We start from the raw sequence: 18,972 nt of genomic DNA, 5'->3' as shown, positions 1-18,972 counted from the left end.
TCCTTGGAATATGGGGGGATACATGCTCAAAGTCTTTTTCCTTTACTGTACAATATTTGTCTTTTCAGTTTTAATATTGGTGTTATCTATAAATGAAATGGAAAAAATGGAACTGCTCTTACAGAACAAAAACATTCAAGCCAGGCATTAGGTGGAATCTAAAGCCTGATTCACCCACAAACCCTTCAAGCAGCTAGAAACTATTTTGTATACCGTTCTCTGATTCTGATTCCAGAGTGAAGTCATCTAGCCAATAGCACTACATGGTGATTTCGTAAACCTAAAGAATATTTAAAATTCTTGAGCAACCTGAAAGTGTTGCTCAAACCTGAAAGTTTGTCTTCTGAAATCATAGTTAAGCTAGATTTAAGAAATTGCTAAGTTTTTAAGAATTTTAGAAAAATGTCAGTCTATTTTCCTTCTGGTTTGACATGCCTTGAAAAAATATGAAGGACGTAGTTCTTGTCCAAGCACAAGACTTGTAGTTACTGCAGTCCAAGACCAGAAATTGATTAAACTGGGCTTATGATGTCTGTGTAGAAGTACACTATCGAAGACTTATCTTGTCCTTCCTTGCTATAATGAAGAAAGATTTCTTTCTGATTGTTGCCTGGCGTAAGTTTAGTATGAAGAAGGAAAAGAACTACTTAGAAATTATAAACTACATTAGTTTTGTACTTTATAAATCCTTTTAAACATATTCTCAGCATTCAGCATCCAAACTGCTGATGTTTCCTCTGAAAAATTGTCTCCTAAAAAATAAATAAATCTGTCCTTAATTGTGGGTGTGGAATACTTTGCTGTTTTGGCTCTGACCTGCATTATACCTAGTGATACTCAAGCACTGACATGTGAATACACCCTCACATCAGCATGCTATCTCTATTTGGCCCAGTTAACTCTTAGAAAAACAAATATTCTTAAACCAGCATAATTTTCCTTGATTCTGGCATGAAATAACTGAGCCACAGCATCTGATGGTGTGAAAGCACTCTGCTTTCCCTGCCTTGCCCATGTCAAGCGTCAGTCTTCCACATGTTTTCGTGACACAGTCTTGTAGGAGTCAGCAGAGTGCTGTATAGACTTTGGCCCAAACAGCTGGATGAATGACTGAATCTGCTCACTGACTTCAAATCACATGTTATCAGTGAAACCTTTGCTGCTGTGTTTCCTTTCATTGTGTCCTTAAGCTGACCGTTTCCTGCTCATGTCCTTTAAGCAGAGAATATACAGAAGATCAGGGTCAGCCCCGACGCTGCAAATGCTTCACTTATGGTTTGGGAAGATAAAGCTGTTGTTTTAATAAGGTTTGAACAAACATAAAAGTTGCCTACACTTCTTTTTTCTAATACAGTTGCAGGGAACTGATCATGAAAATTTCCCTCATCATCAATTTTTAGCCAATATTGAACTAATTCTTTTTTTTTTTTTTTTTTTAAATGTGGTGTGTGGTTCCAGCTGTGATAAATGCAAGCTATTGCAATCTGGTGGAGGAACCAGAATGTTTTTTAATGACCCGACACTGTAATCTAAGCCAAGCAAATATAATGATTCACCCAGGGAAGATAAATTATTGCCTGGAAAAATGCCAAAGCTTTTTAATTTGTAACTCCAACATGTCTCTCTTAGAACCCACTGTAAACTGTCTGGGATACGAAGTATTTTCCAAACTGTTATATAACTTCATAACTCACAGTGTTTTTTTTCCCCTTCCTCATCCAGCACATGCATCCATATGCTTAATTTAGACGAAGAATTGCTTTAAATAGCTGCCTGAAAAGCCCTCTGCTATGACCACATGGGGAAAAAAAACCACCTTAGCTGCAGTCGTCAATAACATTCAAGATTGTAAGTTGGAGCTGCAGCAGGTGTCGGGGGGCACTTGTCACCACAGCTTGGAGATGTGACAAATCATCAGAAGCATTTGGATTTCCTAGGCTGTCATTAGCCATCTGTTCGCAGATCTGGGCGGGTCAGCTGCGTGGACTTGACCAAAGCCACCTGTTAATTAGAGAATTTACAATTCCAGCTAATTTAGAGCTGATTTTATTTATTGTTTATAATGGGAAGATGTGTCACACAGTGTGGGACAGGCTTGTTTCTGGGATTTTGTTCAAACTGTGGTATACAACGTAGGATTCAGCTGCTGGAGTTTCCCCTCTGCACCAAAATTTCATTTGTTTAGAAGCCACTGTTTGCCTGTTTGTGTGTAATGTATGTTGTCTTTACAGTGATCAGACCCTATGGGTTATTCTTGCAGAGCCCTTTCTCAGCTCCAGCTGTTGCAAATGCTCGTCTTTGTTCCCATAACAGCTCCCAGAGAAGTCTCTCAGTCCTAAGACATACGCAAGGTCAGTAACTAAGAAAGAGTAGGATATGATTGTGTCCCATTCTTCTTGCAGACTATTAAAGTTTCATCATGTTCCTAACATTTCCAAGGCCAAACAAGCACTGGAAAATAGGTTAGAAAGACCTGCATTTTGATAGCTCCAGCATGCTTTCCATGAAATACACTTGAAGACGCTCTGTAGCTAATTGGAGTTAGTCTGCATGCCAAGAGAAGTTTTGATGAGGTAAGGATAAGGTTAAACAAAAATATTTTCTTTAGTTGTATTGTATACTTTGTTGGTTACCTAAAATATTTACTGATATTCAGTAATACAGAATATTTGAAGAATATTTGTAATGCAACTTCTATTTTAAAAGGTTTCTTATCATACTAATATGACTTTTAAGAAATTAGTGGTGCACATAAACATCCTGAAAAGTCATGTAAATATTTTAGTACTAGAACAGCAAAAAGTAAAGTTCAATTTGATCCTCACTTTTTGTGCCATTGGTTTTCTTCTTAGGAAGAACTTTGGGCAATGTAAAAGATTCAATAACTGTAATAACTGTTACAGTCTTCTATTGCTTATAATATTCTTTATACATGAAGTAATAAAATGGACAGGGACATGTACTGTGCCTTGGACTGGGCTTCAAGTTCACTCTCACGCCTCTTTCCTATAATTGGCCAGCACTACAGTTGAAAACAGCTACTATGAATTTAAATAACTCTTTATTATCACCTCTTCCTTCTGTAATTATAGTCTTTGGAATTCTGTTGTGGTATACTAATGCAATATGTATTGACATGTTCACCATCCCTTTGGCTGGAAGATCAGGCAAGAGAAAGCTCTTCTAATCAAAAATGTTGTACAGAACACATTTCTAGAATAAGCTTGAATTGCTCAGTCTAATTCTACTTTTTCTATAATGTGTCCCTGGAGATATATATGTGTATAAATATATAAGCATATATATAAATATGTATGTATAAAATGTATATAAAAATATATCATGGGCAATTCTGATTTCAGAGAATATAATTGATGGAGAGAGTATGCTAATATCACAATGTAAATTTTGAATGGGTTACACAGTTTAAAGGATTTTTAGGTGTAATTAAAAGCCCTTAGCTAAGGTATCCAGGTTCAGATTTTGCAATGGATGGATTAGACCTATATTCAGTGTACATATATGGCTCTGCACTTCCTACCTACCTCTCAGTGCAACTCTTGGTTTTGTGAAACCCACATGCAAGATATAGCAGTCTTTACTTTGAGGGTCAAACCTCACAGATTTCTTTGAAGTGGTGCTTTTTTCTTTACTGAAGTTATTCTTCCTCACCTTTTCCTGTGCTACGCATTTTCAGCTTCTATAACATTCACAGAAACAGGACTTGGGAGACTTTCATTTTCCTGCACTATTACTGCTGTGGAAGTAGAGTGTGACCACTATGCTATCACATAGCAAGACAGCCAGAGTTTTCCCTGGAAGAGGTGAATAATGGTTGGAGGAGCAAACATTGCCCCAGCAGTTGATTGCCTCCTCTCAGCCCAGCACCCAGACCCTATTGCTTTACACAGGGATGGAGAGAGCCAGAAGCTCCAAAGGGGAGGTGAGATGGATCTGCAGTATCAGTGGTATGCCACCCAGGCAAGTGCAGGAGGACAATTTTGGCAGCCAATGGAGGAGGGAGAAACAGCGTCAAGCTGTACTGCCCTTGCAATTGCACTGTACTATGGACAGGCTCCACAGATCTGAACTAATCTGTCTCCTGTGTAACAGTGGCTGTCATGATGGTGGTTCTTGTTGGGTGATGGTGTCATACTCAGTTGTGTGCAATGCATAAAGAACAGTATTTTAACTTGTCCTAAATTATGGGTGTCATGATGACATGTTCAGCTCTGGGTTGTGTACATGCTCTCAATTTATGCTTTCCTTGTGGCTTTTCCTGTTTTCTGTTGCTATATGGAAAATTTCAGAAACATGTCCACGTTAACAAATTTTTTTTTTAAAGGAAAAGATGAAAAGTACTTTAGAAAAGTGCAAACTGAACTATAACCCACCACTGATATTTTTCATTATTTTAATATTAATCTATATTGTTATGTAATTTATATTTATTCTGGGTTGCTCCATCAGGTAATAGAAAAGAGCATGTTTAACAAATTCTTTAGGGAAAATTTGTTGCATAAGAGGATACTCAAAAGAACAAAAAAAGATTTTTATATTAATATATACTATATATACTTATATTAATATATGATATAGATATGTTCACATGAGGTGAATGACAGCTCCTATCTCTAACCTTTTGAACTATTTAGGTACTCTCAGCCTGTTCTACCTAGTAATAGAGAAAAACAGAGATGTATACAAAACATCTAGTTTTCTGATGCCTATGGAACAATATTTGAACATCTTGGACCTTCTTCGGGCAACCAAGGATGGAAGAAGTCTATATTAAGTACAGCTCAGATAAGAAATAATAAATGAATTCTTGCTTTTATTATATTAGTTGAAAAGCTGAGATTCAGTCATTTAGTCTACATAACCTGGGTGACTCTTAAAAACTTTTACAAAATTTTCATACATTTTAGAAAAGCTTATTTAGGTGAGAACCAGAGAAAAAGGATTATGTCACATAAGAAGTAATTTTCTTCTTGCCTCAGTTGGTATAGTAGTATATGTATGTGTTATTTCACAGGAGTACATGGAAGTGCACTTGCTTAAAATCAGTATGACTGTTCAGAACTGTAATTTAATGTTTTTCTTCTTGATTTCTAACTTAAAAATACTATTTTTCTCTGTGTATGTGTGTGTTTCTGTCTATTAGTGCCATTCACATATGACTAATGAACATGATAATTGTCTATGAAATGTCCCATTGATTTGGAAAACAGTCCAGGGGAAAGTGAAAAATAGTATATATGGACACGTCTTTGTTTCTATGTATCCTAAAATCAGTGTCTGTTATTTAAAGATAAAATCTCAAAGTAGTTTATGTAGTAAGTGGAAGTTTGTCTAGTTTTAGTGATCTGTTTAGTAAAAGATTTTGACTTATTTGGAGCAAGGAGTGTCCAAAGTCGTCTTTTGTCTGTTGAAGGATAACTAATTTGTAATATACTGTCTCCTCAAAGGGAGGAGATTTATATTTCCTAGTAATAAAGGAATGTCTGAACCACAAAATGAGTCTTACAAGCCCTATTATGAAGAAACCTCTGCCAGTACGGGATTGTCACAGTAATGTTTCCTTTTCTTCTGTTTTCATGCATTACTTGGGAGGGAGGATCACACAGAGTAGAGAACAGCGGTGTACCATAACCACTACTGAAATAACTATAGTCTGAGAAACCGTGAGCCCAAGAAAAATGGAAGGGATTCAGGTTTGAATTATGAAGGATTTACCCTCCAAGGGCTATGTCAATGTTCATGTTGGTTTTCATTTTAGTCATAATGGGTTTCCAGTTTCTGCTGTAATTCAGTATCACAATTAGATGGATGCTTGTTGAATGCTGCTGGTCACTGGTTATGTTTGAATGTTATACAAATGTAGTCAGTTAAGTACCTGTTACTACTCTTTCTGTTTGTATGCCAAAACCATAGCTTGATCTGTTAGGAGTCTACAAACATAAATATTAAATTTTAAGGTTTTTGCTTCGAAGTATAGAATTTTTAAAGATGAAAATGCATTTTCTCTTGAATCTTGGTCATTCAGTTTCAAATCTCCCAAGCATGAGGCAGTTTTCTGGGGAAGAACTAATTTTTGTTATTAATGAAATAAAGATTTCCTCTGTTAAATTTAATCTATGAAAATCAATGAAAAACAAATGAGCAAAAAAGCTTCAAACTACAATACAGTGTTAATCTTTAATTGTTTTAATTTCCAAGTTATTACTTTTATTGTAACTTGGCTACGTCTGTCAGGTTGGGCTAAATGAATACAAAACTTGGCATGAGAATGAAATCTCTGCTGGAAACTTATTTGTGTTTTATTATTTTTAACCGTTAAATTTACATTAGTGAAAAAGTAAAGAGTAGAAGTTCACGTTTCATAATTGTGTTCTGTCTTCCAAATAAGATCCATATTGAAGATTTCAAAGTTTGTTAACATCTGCCAATAATTTGGACTCTAAATATGGACTAACCATAGCTTAATAAAATAAATCAATAAACAAAGAAAGTATTATAAATGTCTGCATGTGGTGACTACTTACAAAGTTATTTACATATGAATAGGTCTATCTATATGCAAAAACACACCTTGAGCTGCACAAAATATTCATGTGTTTTATGAATTGAACCTTATTACCCAAAATTATACCGATTCAAAGACAGCTTATACTGTATTTTGCTCTTATACCCTTTTACTTACAATGCTTCAAATGCATTTAACAACCATTGCCTGTAGCAATTAAGCACGCAAGCATTGGTAGTGCCTCAGATTTGTATAAGAATTTCAGAGCTAAGGATATTTTTTGTGCAATCCTTACATGTTGGGGAAGGAGTTTCAGCCCTACGTATCTTTCGTGAATTTGAGCTGGAGCATTCTTCATATTCAAACACAGGGTCTTTTATTCTTTTGTAGTTTAATTGCATATTTCAGTCTTCTCCCCAAGTATCTAATTTCATTGAAATTGTTAGTAATTCTTTCTTGACATATTGAGGAAAATACACTGACTATCTGGACTTGTTAGTGAATCAGAAAACTGATATCAAACGTATCTTTTAAAAGTGTGAATTGTGTATATAAAGTGTAAAAAGGATTTAAGTTGTCTGGTTAATACAAGTTCCTTGAACCCATTCCAGTCATCTTGTCATTTTTAAAATCTTTGCTAAGATTAAAAGATTTTCATGAAGAATTTGCTCTGTGCAAATTTTCTCAAACTGACAATATTAGAAGCTGCTTTTCCTTTATGAATTATCTCTAAAGCAAAATGTATTTGGAAGCTTTCAACATGGAAGAAAACCGATTACTTGCTATAGTGGCAAGTTTTCCATTTCATTGTGTAGCACGCTTTAAGGGTCATCCTGTTCCCTCCCAGATAAACATTTGCACAACTGTTTAAATGCAATATGATATGACAGGGAATTGTGTATTCCTACTTCGACTGTGATATAGCAGATACTGGTGTACTGGGTGACTAGCTGACTTTCTGTGGACACAAAAAGTAATTTCCTGACTGACCATGGCCATGTATCAATGAACAAAGGATGTGTTTGAGCTATTCTTTTCAGCTAAGATTTAAGATTTCTATCAGACTCTCAGCTAACTGTTCACTGACTAATATTTGTGGTCGGCAACCAGATGACTGAAGAAGAGAAATCAGAGGTTTGAGAAAGCCCTAATGAACATTCCTAGGCGTGAGCCTTTGTACAAGTACTCATGAGAGTTCTTGTTTTCCACAAGCATTTTGGCTGAAAAATGCCCAAATGTTTTTCTGAAAATAAATACAAAAGGTCATAAATACCACTGAGGTGAATTCATGGTTTTCAGTGTAATACATATCTCTGAGTACTTAGTTTACAGTATTCACCCATGTCTGAAGAGTAACAAGGGAGCTCTTGGAATGCATATGTTCTTTACCAGTGAGAAGACTAGCAACAAAATATATGTTATAGAAGGGTTCATGCCTCTACATCTGAATCTGCCACGTATGCAAAAACACAGAAAACAGCAAAACTGTTGAAGTAAAATTTCACTGTGTCTGGGAAAAGCCAAAGTAAAACAACATTAAAAGTAAATCGCAATCAAACTGTGCAAAAAGCTTACTATATAAACTGCTAAATGCTACTGAGGGACTGGATGTGTTACAGCTGCAGCTGTTGATTTGTAATGCTAGGCCATGCAAGTATTCTTCTAGGGACAAATACACTGTAGAAGCAATCTTTAGAAAGTATGGCATGGTACAGCTGTCGTTTGAATAAGATAGCCTTGACCCTGGAAGGAAAATCATTACAGAGGGATTGTTCACCTAACATTGAAGATGCATATGATCTCAGAAAATTATCTTCAGGAATGTTAATTTTAATAGGGTAGTTACTGTTGACAATTTCCTTTGTATATTTTAAATGATTTATCACATTGTTCCAAGCAGAGCAGGCAAATAGGATCTCTGGGAACTTTCTGGACCTTCTTGACCGAACATTGAACACCCAGTTTCTCTTCAGTCTGCCAGGTGCATCGTTCAGATTGCTGAGCTGCTTCTAGAAATTACATGGGAATTTCAGAAACTCTTTAGTTTCATAATCAACTTACATTTCATAAGAGGCTGTTAATACATTTATATATCATCTTAAAATAATTTTGTCTATAAGTCCTCTTTGTTTTCTCTCTTTTTTTTTTTTTTTCCACCCAAGGAGAAAATAAAATTTAGCAATTATTCAAAAGGAATGACTAGATTTACAGGGGTGAAGAGTACCTGTAACTGTTGTACACTTAATAAGTGAGAAGGACATTAGATTTGTTTTAGACCTTTTTTATGAGAGCAGAGCAAGTGAAAATATGTTGAAAATATTTGATGTGGTGTACAAAACTGGGAATTCCATAATATTATGAAAGAGTAAAGATGTTACACACAGAAATTATTATTCTTAGAAAGTATCAGTTATGGAAATTTTCATTAGTTGAAAATATGACATTCTTTCAGCTACAGTCATAGCTGAAATGTGGGTGATGGGATGTGGGTGAATTTTTTGAATCTGTCCTTAAAGTTTACATTGAGTTGGAAAAAAGTGAGAAGTAGAAATATTGGGCTGAGAAAATAGTTTTTATCCTGTATTCACGCTGTATTAGTTGATCTAGTTGTCGTCTGGGACATTCTTATTTTAACACCCTTTTAACACTGCCTAGTATGTCCTTCAACGTATGCACTAGTGATATCAAAAGTTCATTGTTTTAGAAGCATTTTATTAATATTCATGGCCTTCGAACTTTGTATTGTTATCTGCCAAAACAAAATGACAATCAAATACTGCTCCCCCCTTTTTTTTTCTGTCCTTCCACTTTTTTAAACTTCCTTGCTTTTCATTATTACTGTTGTTCTGAAATGACTTTATCACAGTGGAACATAAACAAGAGATTAGGTATCTCATCTGGATTAGCTTCACAGCCTCTCTCCTTTTCACCCCCAAAAGCTCAATGACCTGCTAAAATACGGTATCAACTGAGTTTTCTTTGGCCAGCTTGGTTCTCTTGACTTGACACTAGCAAGATCAAGCTATAGCAGACTGTCAGCATAAGGGATATCCTTTGAAAAACAGTTTTTCTTCTTCAGAGTCAGACTATTTTCCTAAGTCTTTTCTCCTTTGTATTTTGTATTCCCCTTCCCATCTTCACAGAAAAAGCCTGTGTGTATCTACAGTTGCCCTCATAGTGTTGCTCTATAAAATCAGCAATTATATATTGAACACTTCAACAGCAAGTACAAATCTATTTCAAAGATAAAAATCAGGCAAATGGGTCTTCCTGTATTATATAATTCAGACCACAAGCTTAAGAAAATTAAGCTTTTCAGTTTGCAGCACATTTAAGTGGCTGAAAGATAGCTCCTGAAAACTGTAAGAGTTTCAAATTCTGATATTAACATTACTTTGTTTCTTAACTTTTTTATGGAACAAAAATACTTTTGAAATATTACATCACTAAGATGACCAGAGAAAAATATGTGCATAGAAAAGTTCTTCTCAGAATTTTTTGGAAGACAAGACTGCTCTTTACTGGGTGAAAGCCTGCAGTTGCTATACATGTGTTTGTCTCTAAACATTAAGACAACAATGTTTGCATGGTTAATGATTACATTTCCTGAGATAATGACAAGCACAGTAAAGTTCTGTCCCTTCATTGATGATACTGTATTTCACCCTTATAAATATGTCTAAATATTCTGTTTGGTCCTGAGGGCATCATGAATTCTGAACAGGATGTGGCTTTTCGGTTGATTCATTTGTTCTGCTGGTGCAATTGCACAGACAGCAAGGGATTTTAGGGAAGAGCTTAGTTTATGGAACCTGGCTGTGATGAAAGTTTGCAAACCTCTTCCATAAATTCTATTATAATCTAGTATTTTTTATTTTTTTATTTTTAAATTAATCTGGAAATGGAACTGTGTTGTTATAGGTCATACAGCTTGGGTTGTATAGTGGTAAGATATGTGACTAGTTGAAATGGAGATAGCACTATGCCTAAGAAATTAAGGATTAGAAGAACTAAAATTGGAAATGGAGGTTGAATGGCTTTTTCTGCTTTAGGCAATTCACACGGATTTCATGCAGCTGCATAGATTGTGTGGGAATCCAACTGAATTACTAAAAATGGAATATTTTAATTTGAGCTTTCCTGTATGAACACAGAAAAGTATTTCTATTTCATGCTATTTTCATTGGTAATCTGCATCATATACTAGCTTTTTCTCTATGCTGTGCAATTATACTGGCGAATAAGTTGTATACATAAGGAAGACCTATAAATAAACATGTAGCCTAACAAACTCAGCGGGGTGTCAAAAAACATGTTGACCTTCTAATAAGTGAGGGGTATGAATTTTATAGGTGTGACGTCTATGAGATCTCTTCAGTGAACTGTGTATGACAGTATCATGTAATGGTTATAAAATATTCAAGTTCTGGCCTTTGGAAATATTATAGTTTACTGAAAATTAGCTTAAAATAGCAGTTATTTTGTTTTAGTAGATAGCAAGATACCTGGAAACAATAGCGCAATAACAGATATTTTAATCATAGAAATATCATACAAAGAGATAGATAAGTATGGGAAAATATATCTATACTAGCTGAAACTATGTCATAAGTCTATGTAATTTAGAAGGCAATGTTATTACTTTCTCTTTTGCAATTTTTTGCTTCTAGGAGACTCTTTCTTTGTTTATAATGACATTTTCAGCAGATATTATCAGCCCCTAAGTATGAGGCTTGGTGATCATGTGTACAAGCATTATATATTATGGCATATACAATTTCTGTGCTTCAATCAGTGAACAAGCTTCTACCTGGGAATGTTTTCTGCAACACTCTTCTAACAACGTCACTTTGTGACAAGTCCATATGCAGGTGAGGAACGAAATAAAAGGCAAAAGCTAATAGTTAATGAGTTTGCCAACAAACCACTTAATGAAAGCTCCTTCTTCAAGCCGTAGTACCAACAGGCAGACTCAGTGGTTCTTGTGAAAATACTTCGGGTTCAGCCCCTTGTTCTAGCTCCTGATACTTTATCTGTAGCCCTACATTTGGAGAACTTTATTTCTACCCAGCTCCTGCTGTGGAACACCAAGGCCAACTTTCCTTCAAGCATACCCACATATGCAATTCCTGCTGCTATGCTGATTTGGTGATTTTATCACTTGCCTGCCTTTGGATTGTGCCCTTGACTTACTCTCCTGGGGAACATGGACCTCCTTCCAAAATCTTGTACAATAGCTTGGTTTTCCACCTTAGTTTTCTGTCAGCATAGTACCTAATTATTGAGTCACCTGGAACCCAGTCCATGCTTAGCCACCTTGGTCTACCTGCTTATGTGCAGTTGTAAAAAGCCCTGTCCCAGCAGTAAATGCCAGAACCAGTCTCGAACTCACTGCTCAGCAGCTCCCTCTCACAATAGAGAGAAAATTTTCTTTTACACAGGAAATTAATGCACGATTGGAGCCACACAGACTAACTTCTCATTTATTTTTCTTAAATGAAACAAACAAAAAAATTTTCTCTGTTCTTTTTTTTCATCAAAGTTGGTGCACAGCCTGACCACAGAAAGGAGTTGGAACCAGACGTTCCACTTTACTCAGCATAAAGGGTCCCCATGTTGCCCAGGCAGATGGAATATGTGCTTCTCTGCACAATATGTGTCTTTGTCAGCAGGAATTTCCATCATTTTAAAAGCAATTTAAAATGCATTTTCATATTAAATTTGTTGCCAAAACTTGTATTAGAGATGTTTGTTTTCTTTCATGCAGACTTTCCAGACACATCTTTCTCTTTTTGAGATAACTAATACTGGGTGTGAACTGCTAATGTATAATGATGACTTGTGTTTTTCTAGTCATATCATTATAACTAATCCAATAAACACTGAAGTGACTTGATTTGATTACAGCACGCTGCACACACAGAAAACAGCAATTTAAGCAAATAATATACTTTGAAGGGACTCTGCCTATTCATTCTATCCTCTGTGGAAGAAGCCTACCAAACCAAAAGCTGTTCACATAATATACTTCTCCATTTCAATTTATTTTTTAACTTCTATAGAGTTATTGCAGAGTACAGAGAAGCATATTCACACGTGTGTACAACATCCACAGGTTTACAGACTGGTAATAGGAATAGGAACACTTCCTCTGCTTTTCCTCTGCTTCCAGTGGCTTCCAGTGGCTTCCAGGCCACTGCTTTTTAAACTATTCTTGGAAATGCAGCAGTTGCTTTAAGGCTGTTCATCTACCTTTCTTCAGCAGGAGAGGTAAAGTTTTGCTGAGTGACCAGCTGTGGCACCATAGTCACATATACCTTTCAGCTGGACAAGAACAAAAGAAAAGAATACATTATTTTAGTTACATGCTCTGTTTGGCAATTTTGCTAGTAAGCCAAAAAGTGAATCTGTTGCCTGTACTGCAGAATGAAGTCCCTGGCATAAAACGGCCAACAGTTGCTTCCTAGACCAACCCAATTAAAGTAATTTAAAGTCATTTTGGATTCTTTATAAAGAGAAATATAGAGTAGTTCATATATGGGGGAAAATTTTTCACTGAATTGCACTTGGCTAGTCAAAGCTAAGGTTTACATGATAAATAATTACAAAAACATGAATAAATTTCTCTTACATTCTCAATAAACCCTTAGAGCTGGCGTAAGATCTGAGAATTTTATGTTGTTGTTGATTATGGATAATGTGCAGAGAGGTGTCAGCTACTCTAGTCTCAACATGTTTTCCAAAGTGATAATGCAACCCATAAGCTGCATGTGTTTTGAAGTGGCAGCATCTGTAGAAGACTGATACTCTTTTGCAGAAATATAAAGAATAAAATCTTAGTTCTGGGAAGAAATGTAGATAGTGAGAAAAATAGACAGGGACATACAGTTGGTTGGGGAGGTGTGGGTGTTGGTGTAGGAGGAATTCTCTAGTACTTAGAGCTGGATCTATTCATGAACAGAACTTTGCAAAATATGATTTCTGTTCTGAGCATACAATAACAAAAACTGTCCTGTTCTAAGTTTCCATTAACTTGAATGGAACTGAGATTTCACTGGACAGGAAAGGATACTAGGATGAGGGAAAAGAAAATAAAACCACCACCAACAACAAAAAACCCCAATGCTTTAAAAACCCCAGGGATTCTCAGATACTCAGAGAATAATCAATGTTAGACATGAAAACAAAACAAGGAAGACAAAGGAAATAAAATATTTGGTTTGGTTTTGATTGTTATGGAATTGAATCTTTAAAATAAGCTTCCTCACTGCCATTTTTAGAAGAGAAGAAGGAGGAGGAAGAGGAAAGAAAGACCGCGTCACATGGTTACTAATGCCTTTCCACATTAAAAAAGAAAGCCAGGTCTCTATGGCTATGTGTGCTCTATGTGTGTTTGTTGGCTAGGCTATCTACTGATGGTGCCTACAGGTGATCAGCTTGTATTGTTTTTCAGTTTTAAGCCAAGTCTGTTATGGTTACAGAAAACAATGCTGAAGACACAATTTCTAAAAATATGATTTTATCACAAAGGGAGACTGTTTCATTTGTTCCATTTAGCCACTGCTAGCTTAGTACATTTTATTTATTCCCTATGAAATGAATGGCACTAAACCAGAGATAAAAAAAAGTAGTAACTTCCTCAGTTTTCTGAGGTTCTGATGAAGCTTCTAATTTCAAAACAAAACCAACAACAACAAAACAACCCAAAACCCACACCCACAGATGAGAAGACTGAGGATTTTTGATTCTTAAGAAGTATCTAATAAAGTCTGATTGTATTAAATCCACGACACTTCAGTTGTTTAAATTAGGCTTCAGATATCAGAATCTCTCCTGAGACAGTTAATCATCACTTATAGATTGAAGATAGCATTTAGAAAATTAATGACAAAGATTAAAAACTTTGAAAAGGAAGGAAATTCCTTCCTTTAAGTTGTAAGCCAGCTACCTGAAATGATTAGGAATATGGAATTCTGCATTTATTGTGTCCCTCTAATTTCCTCCTTAACGTTACTTGTACTTCTTGGTGACTAGGAGTGCAAGTAGAAAAACCTCAAAACAGGATTTGAGAATGTCAGATCTTCCTCTTTCTTTCCTTTTCTGTTATAAGATGTTATGGATAAGAAAGATAGGTAAACCAACTGCAACCCAAAATATCATTAGTTCAACCTAAATATTTTAAAATCCTTCCCATTTTAGTAAAGTCTTGCACGGATAACTGATTGCAATAACCAGTTCTGATGATGAAGAGAAGGATGGGAATGCAGCCTAAAGCAAAAGTACTTCTAATGAACACTGGAGTCTAGAGTCTGGAAATATTGTACTTATTGAAGTTAACATAGTCAAAATGATGTGGGGATGCTTTGTATGTTACTGATTTAATGCATTTTTTTTCTTATTTTCAAATTCTCAAACTGAATATGAAAGTGGTGATATAACTAATATCTGTGGATGAAAAAAAAAAAGTGAAATATTTCTGATACAGAATTCCTTTTGAAATGACTGTTAGCCTTTCACTTATACAGTCATTAAGATAGGATCACAACTTGTATAGCAGTTTAACACTATTTGTTTTTAAAATATATTTATATACATATGTATATATATAATTTCTTTATATCATACCACCAGGTCTAATCCTGAAGTAGTTCATTTGCTTATTCTGTCTTTAAGAAACCGTTTGGGATAACAATGGGTTGTAAAAAGCAAATTTCCTGTCCTTCATGCCACGGACTGTCTGACTCTGATCTCTCATACTAGGCTGTACTAAGGCAGGCCCTAGTGCACCCCCTTGCTAGACAATGCACTGCAAATCTTTGTTATAGACCTATAAGAATGTTTATAGTTTTATTTACTGAAAAGGTTTTCTGGTAAAATCTTTGCTACATTTAAAAAGGAAGGCAAGAGTGAGCAAGTTTCATTTATCTACAGTAAGCACATTTAACTGTGGGTGATTTCTTTTGATGGTTATGTTAAGGGTCATAAGGAAAAAGCCAATAAAGATCAATACTAGAATTGTGAGAGCTGAGGATTCATTCTTGCCTTCAGTTCTGTACCACTTTCTAAAGCGAACTTTTTCTCTAAAGATTCCTACAGAATCTTTATAATTAGAGACAATTTCTTTATGTTTAAGAGAAATGGGAAAATAATATTTAGAGGAAGAAGCAATTGTGTCTTTAAGCTCTATTCTGCTGGAAATTGGAAAAGACAGAATCAGAATTTGTAAACGTCAGACAAAATCTGGGCACGCATACAGGGCTAAAAAGAAATATAGTAAAATATCAGTTTGGGATTTTAAAGAGCTGCCTGACTTTTCTCAGACTGAACATGTGTAGATATGCCTTGATAGTAGGGACTTACTATTTGTGAAATACTTTCTGGTTTTAGCTTAATCTCACACATTAATAGGTCTACAAAATATACCTCTGTAAGTTGCTGTTTTGAAATTTCAGAAGGGGAAATAACCTTGCCAATATGTTTTCAGTCCATTAGCATTAGTGCCCTAACAGAAGAATGGCCGGTCTCATTGTGGTCAGCCTTGTGGCTAGCCTTCTTTCTCTTTCTTCCCCCATTTCCTTTCTATTGTGGAAGAACACAATAGAAGCTTCACAAAGAGGAAAGTGCTTGTAGTATTTAGGGTGGGCCAAATACTAATTCAAGACCAAAGAGGACATTCATACAAAAAGCAAGATATTAAAGTTATGTTCTTAACTAAAAATATCTTTGTTTGCCCTAGATGTACCATGTAGCAATAGTCTTTGCTAATCCTTTTTCCCAAGTTACATTATTCATTACAAATTATCGCAGATATTTAAAAAAATAACTATTTGGCAGACTGTTCTTCATGATCCCATCTTATCTTCTACCTTTCTTACTTTTTATTATTTCTTACCCTAATCCCAAACTGTGCCTGGACACCACACAGTGGAAAACATTTGTCCAGAAGCAGCAATGGAAGATGTGGGCTGAAAGCTTCATTTTCTGAGCAGTTTTGTTAACCATATCAAAAATGCCTTTGCTCAGTCAGATTGAGGTGTTCAGATTATGCTGAAATTCTACAGTTGTCTAGATGTACACGACTACTATATGTAGCTAAGGCATTTTGCTAAACTAGTTCTTTTTTTCAACCTATTTAATACAGAATTATTTGGGGCATCTCTGTGCTGCACTGCAGAGAACACCAGGGACAAGCCAATATCAATCAAGGCTAGAATTATTTTGCTGAGTGTAGGGCACGCATGAGCATTGAACACTTTGTTAGTGGGGTCTACCACAAACCTCTTCTATGACAAGCTTTGGATTTTGGTACTAACATGGTTTGCTCAGACTTTTTTTCCTTACGTAAGTCTGTATGTTAGCCTCTAATGAAGTGTAAAATCTTGCTGATTGTATAAGAAAGTCATGAGGAATCCATCATATGTAATAAAGACAGGGCTCCTGGCTGCAAGAATAAATCAGCACAACAGCAATATAGGAGGAAGACGCAGATGTGATTTGGTATGGAGTCAGAGAGGCTTCAGGGGACTCTAAGATATTTAGGTCATGAGAAGAAAAAGGATTTTGCTGTAGGTAAACAGGACCTTAATCTCTTCCCAGCTAATGACAGTTACTTTGATGCACAGACAATGTTTATATGGGGAAATTATACATTGCAATCCTTCTTACCTACCCGTGTACGTCCCTACAAGTTTTGTTAGTTCCTTTGTAAACATCTGAATGGTCCCATTGTAGTTGCCTCTATGGGAAAGAACATGTGTGAGTTAATTAGAACAAGCTTTCTAAGCCTCCACTGCTGTTGTTGCTGTGATCCAAACAGCAAAAATATGGTTGCTAGAAGTATTAGTGAGTAAATATTTTAAGTGACTTTAATGAGACCCTCTTTTCTCTTCTTCTTTAATATACTTTTTCTTTCTCTTTATCTTTTGTTTTCCCCTGTAGGAAGCATATGTGGTTCCCTGAGAGTTTTAAGAAGAATTCTAGAAAAAAAGCCCACAAGATTATGTTGAACAAATATCCTTCTAGTAGAGACTACAGGGAGCCCAGCAATACATATCACCCAGCACCCCAAGAACCATCAGATCACTACTACCACCAGCTAGTGATTCTCACTCCCTCACACTTCAAAACTTTTTCATCTGTTTTTTTGTTTTTTTTTTTCCTTGTATATTTAATATTATAAAATTGTCCTAAAACTAATTTTATTACCATTAAAAACCTCTAAAAATCAAAGAGCAATTTTAATAGAAACTTGAAACACACAATAATATCATAACCAGCGTCAAATTTAAGACTGTTGCACTAAAATGAAAGCTGAAACATTCAGAAACTGAAGTGTTAACTGTCTAAGATCACAGATGAAAAGGCAAAGGACTGTACTTCAGGGTAACAGCTGCTTTTGCTCTGAAGTCTACATATTTTTCATAGTTTGGGTGAAAGATTTTATCACTTTTTCCTGTAAGAATTTTGTAGGTGGGCAGATGACAATTTAATAGAGCAAACGGAGCTGTTGGATTGGTGTAGTGTCAGAATTGAGCTGCATTCATCTGCTAATTCACAATGAGATCATTTTATAACACAGACCAATGCAGTACCAAAGATGTGGCATAATTTAAGCACAAATGTAGAAAGAGGATATGAAAGAGATACAAAATGAGCTATGAAACAATATAAAGTAAATGCTGAAAAATAAGTGTCTTTTAATTAAAGACAGAGAGAAAAAATTGTGCCTGAGGTTTGACAAAACGTATAGCTGGAAGAGCCCTATAATGAAAACAATTTCTTTAGCGTCTGTGGTTTACAGAATAACCTTTGCCATAGGTTATTCTGTAAATTACTTTTTAAAAGTCAAAGTTAAACTTGTAGATTAAATTTAAAAAGCATTTGTTTGATGGATTTAGATATATTGAGAGGGGTCAAGAAACCTTTTCCTCAATTTGAGTACATTATCAGACAAACCTATATTGCCCCATGCTGTGATTGGAAAGCAGATGAGGTCTTTGCCATCTGTTCTGAAGGTCCTGAGTTTAATTCTCCATGGGAGTTAGTACATGGTGCTGGTAGGAGGGGAGGAATTCATTTGGGAAACTGTTTATCTTTTGTTTGGAGAAAAAACAACTTTTATATAATATTATTGTAATCAGAAGAGATTTCAGCCCAGTTCTAAACTTTCCTGAGGCTTCCCACTAAATTGTAAACTAATGATTCTGGTGAAAAAAAAGAAGATTGTAGTGGACAGTGATATTTCTCGAAGGTGCACTTTTATATTATTCTTTGAGCTGAAAAGCAAGGCATAAATATCCTGTACGTATTATGTTCATGTTCACAAATTTTAAATCTGTACTACTTTCTAGAACTTAATGATGTCGTGAGGATTAAGTTTCAGTCAGACAAAAATAATAATATTCTGATGTCTGAAAGGGAAGGAGTAAGAAGATGATATACAGCAA

The 18,972-nt window shown here is 35.4% G+C and overlaps 1 protein-coding gene and 1 long non-coding RNA gene across 11 annotated transcripts in view; one reads left to right on the top strand and one right to left on the bottom strand.

Annotated features, from left to right (window-relative positions):
- The window catches only part of LOC310898696, a 94,795-nt gene extending 86,701 nt beyond the window's left edge, over positions 1-8,094 (top strand). The window contains exons 2-5 of one of the 5 annotated variants that reach the window (XR_014583553.1): positions 1,723-2,132; positions 2,232-2,351; positions 2,440-2,573; positions 3,698-8,093. This is a non-coding gene — a long non-coding RNA (uncharacterized lncRNA). Of the gene's footprint in view, positions 1-1,722; positions 2,574-3,697 lie in introns of all 5 variants that reach the window. The other 4 variants (XR_014583551.1, XR_014583552.1, XR_014583554.1 and 1 more) reach the window with 4 other exon arrangements.
- The window catches only part of LOC310898693 (uncharacterized protein), a 77,437-nt gene that overhangs the window by 30,381 nt on the left and 28,084 nt on the right, over positions 1-18,972 (bottom strand). The window contains exon 3 of one of the 6 annotated variants that reach the window (XR_014583543.1): positions 10,867-12,850. The exons of 4 other annotated variants lie outside the window; for them this stretch is intronic. The gene's annotated coding sequence lies outside the window, so the exon portion shown is untranslated. Of the gene's footprint in view, positions 1-10,866; positions 12,851-16,855; positions 17,264-18,972 lie in introns of those variants that run through there. One more of the 6 variants, XR_014583544.1, reaches the window with a different exon arrangement.

This window comes from Anser anser (assembly GCF_964211835.1).
Source record: "Anser anser genome assembly, chromosome: 4".
NCBI classification, from domain to species: Eukaryota; Metazoa; Chordata; class Aves; order Anseriformes; family Anatidae; genus Anser; species Anser anser.
Note: the sequence above shows the minus strand (reverse complement) of the source record. Positions and strands in the feature narration are given on the sequence as shown.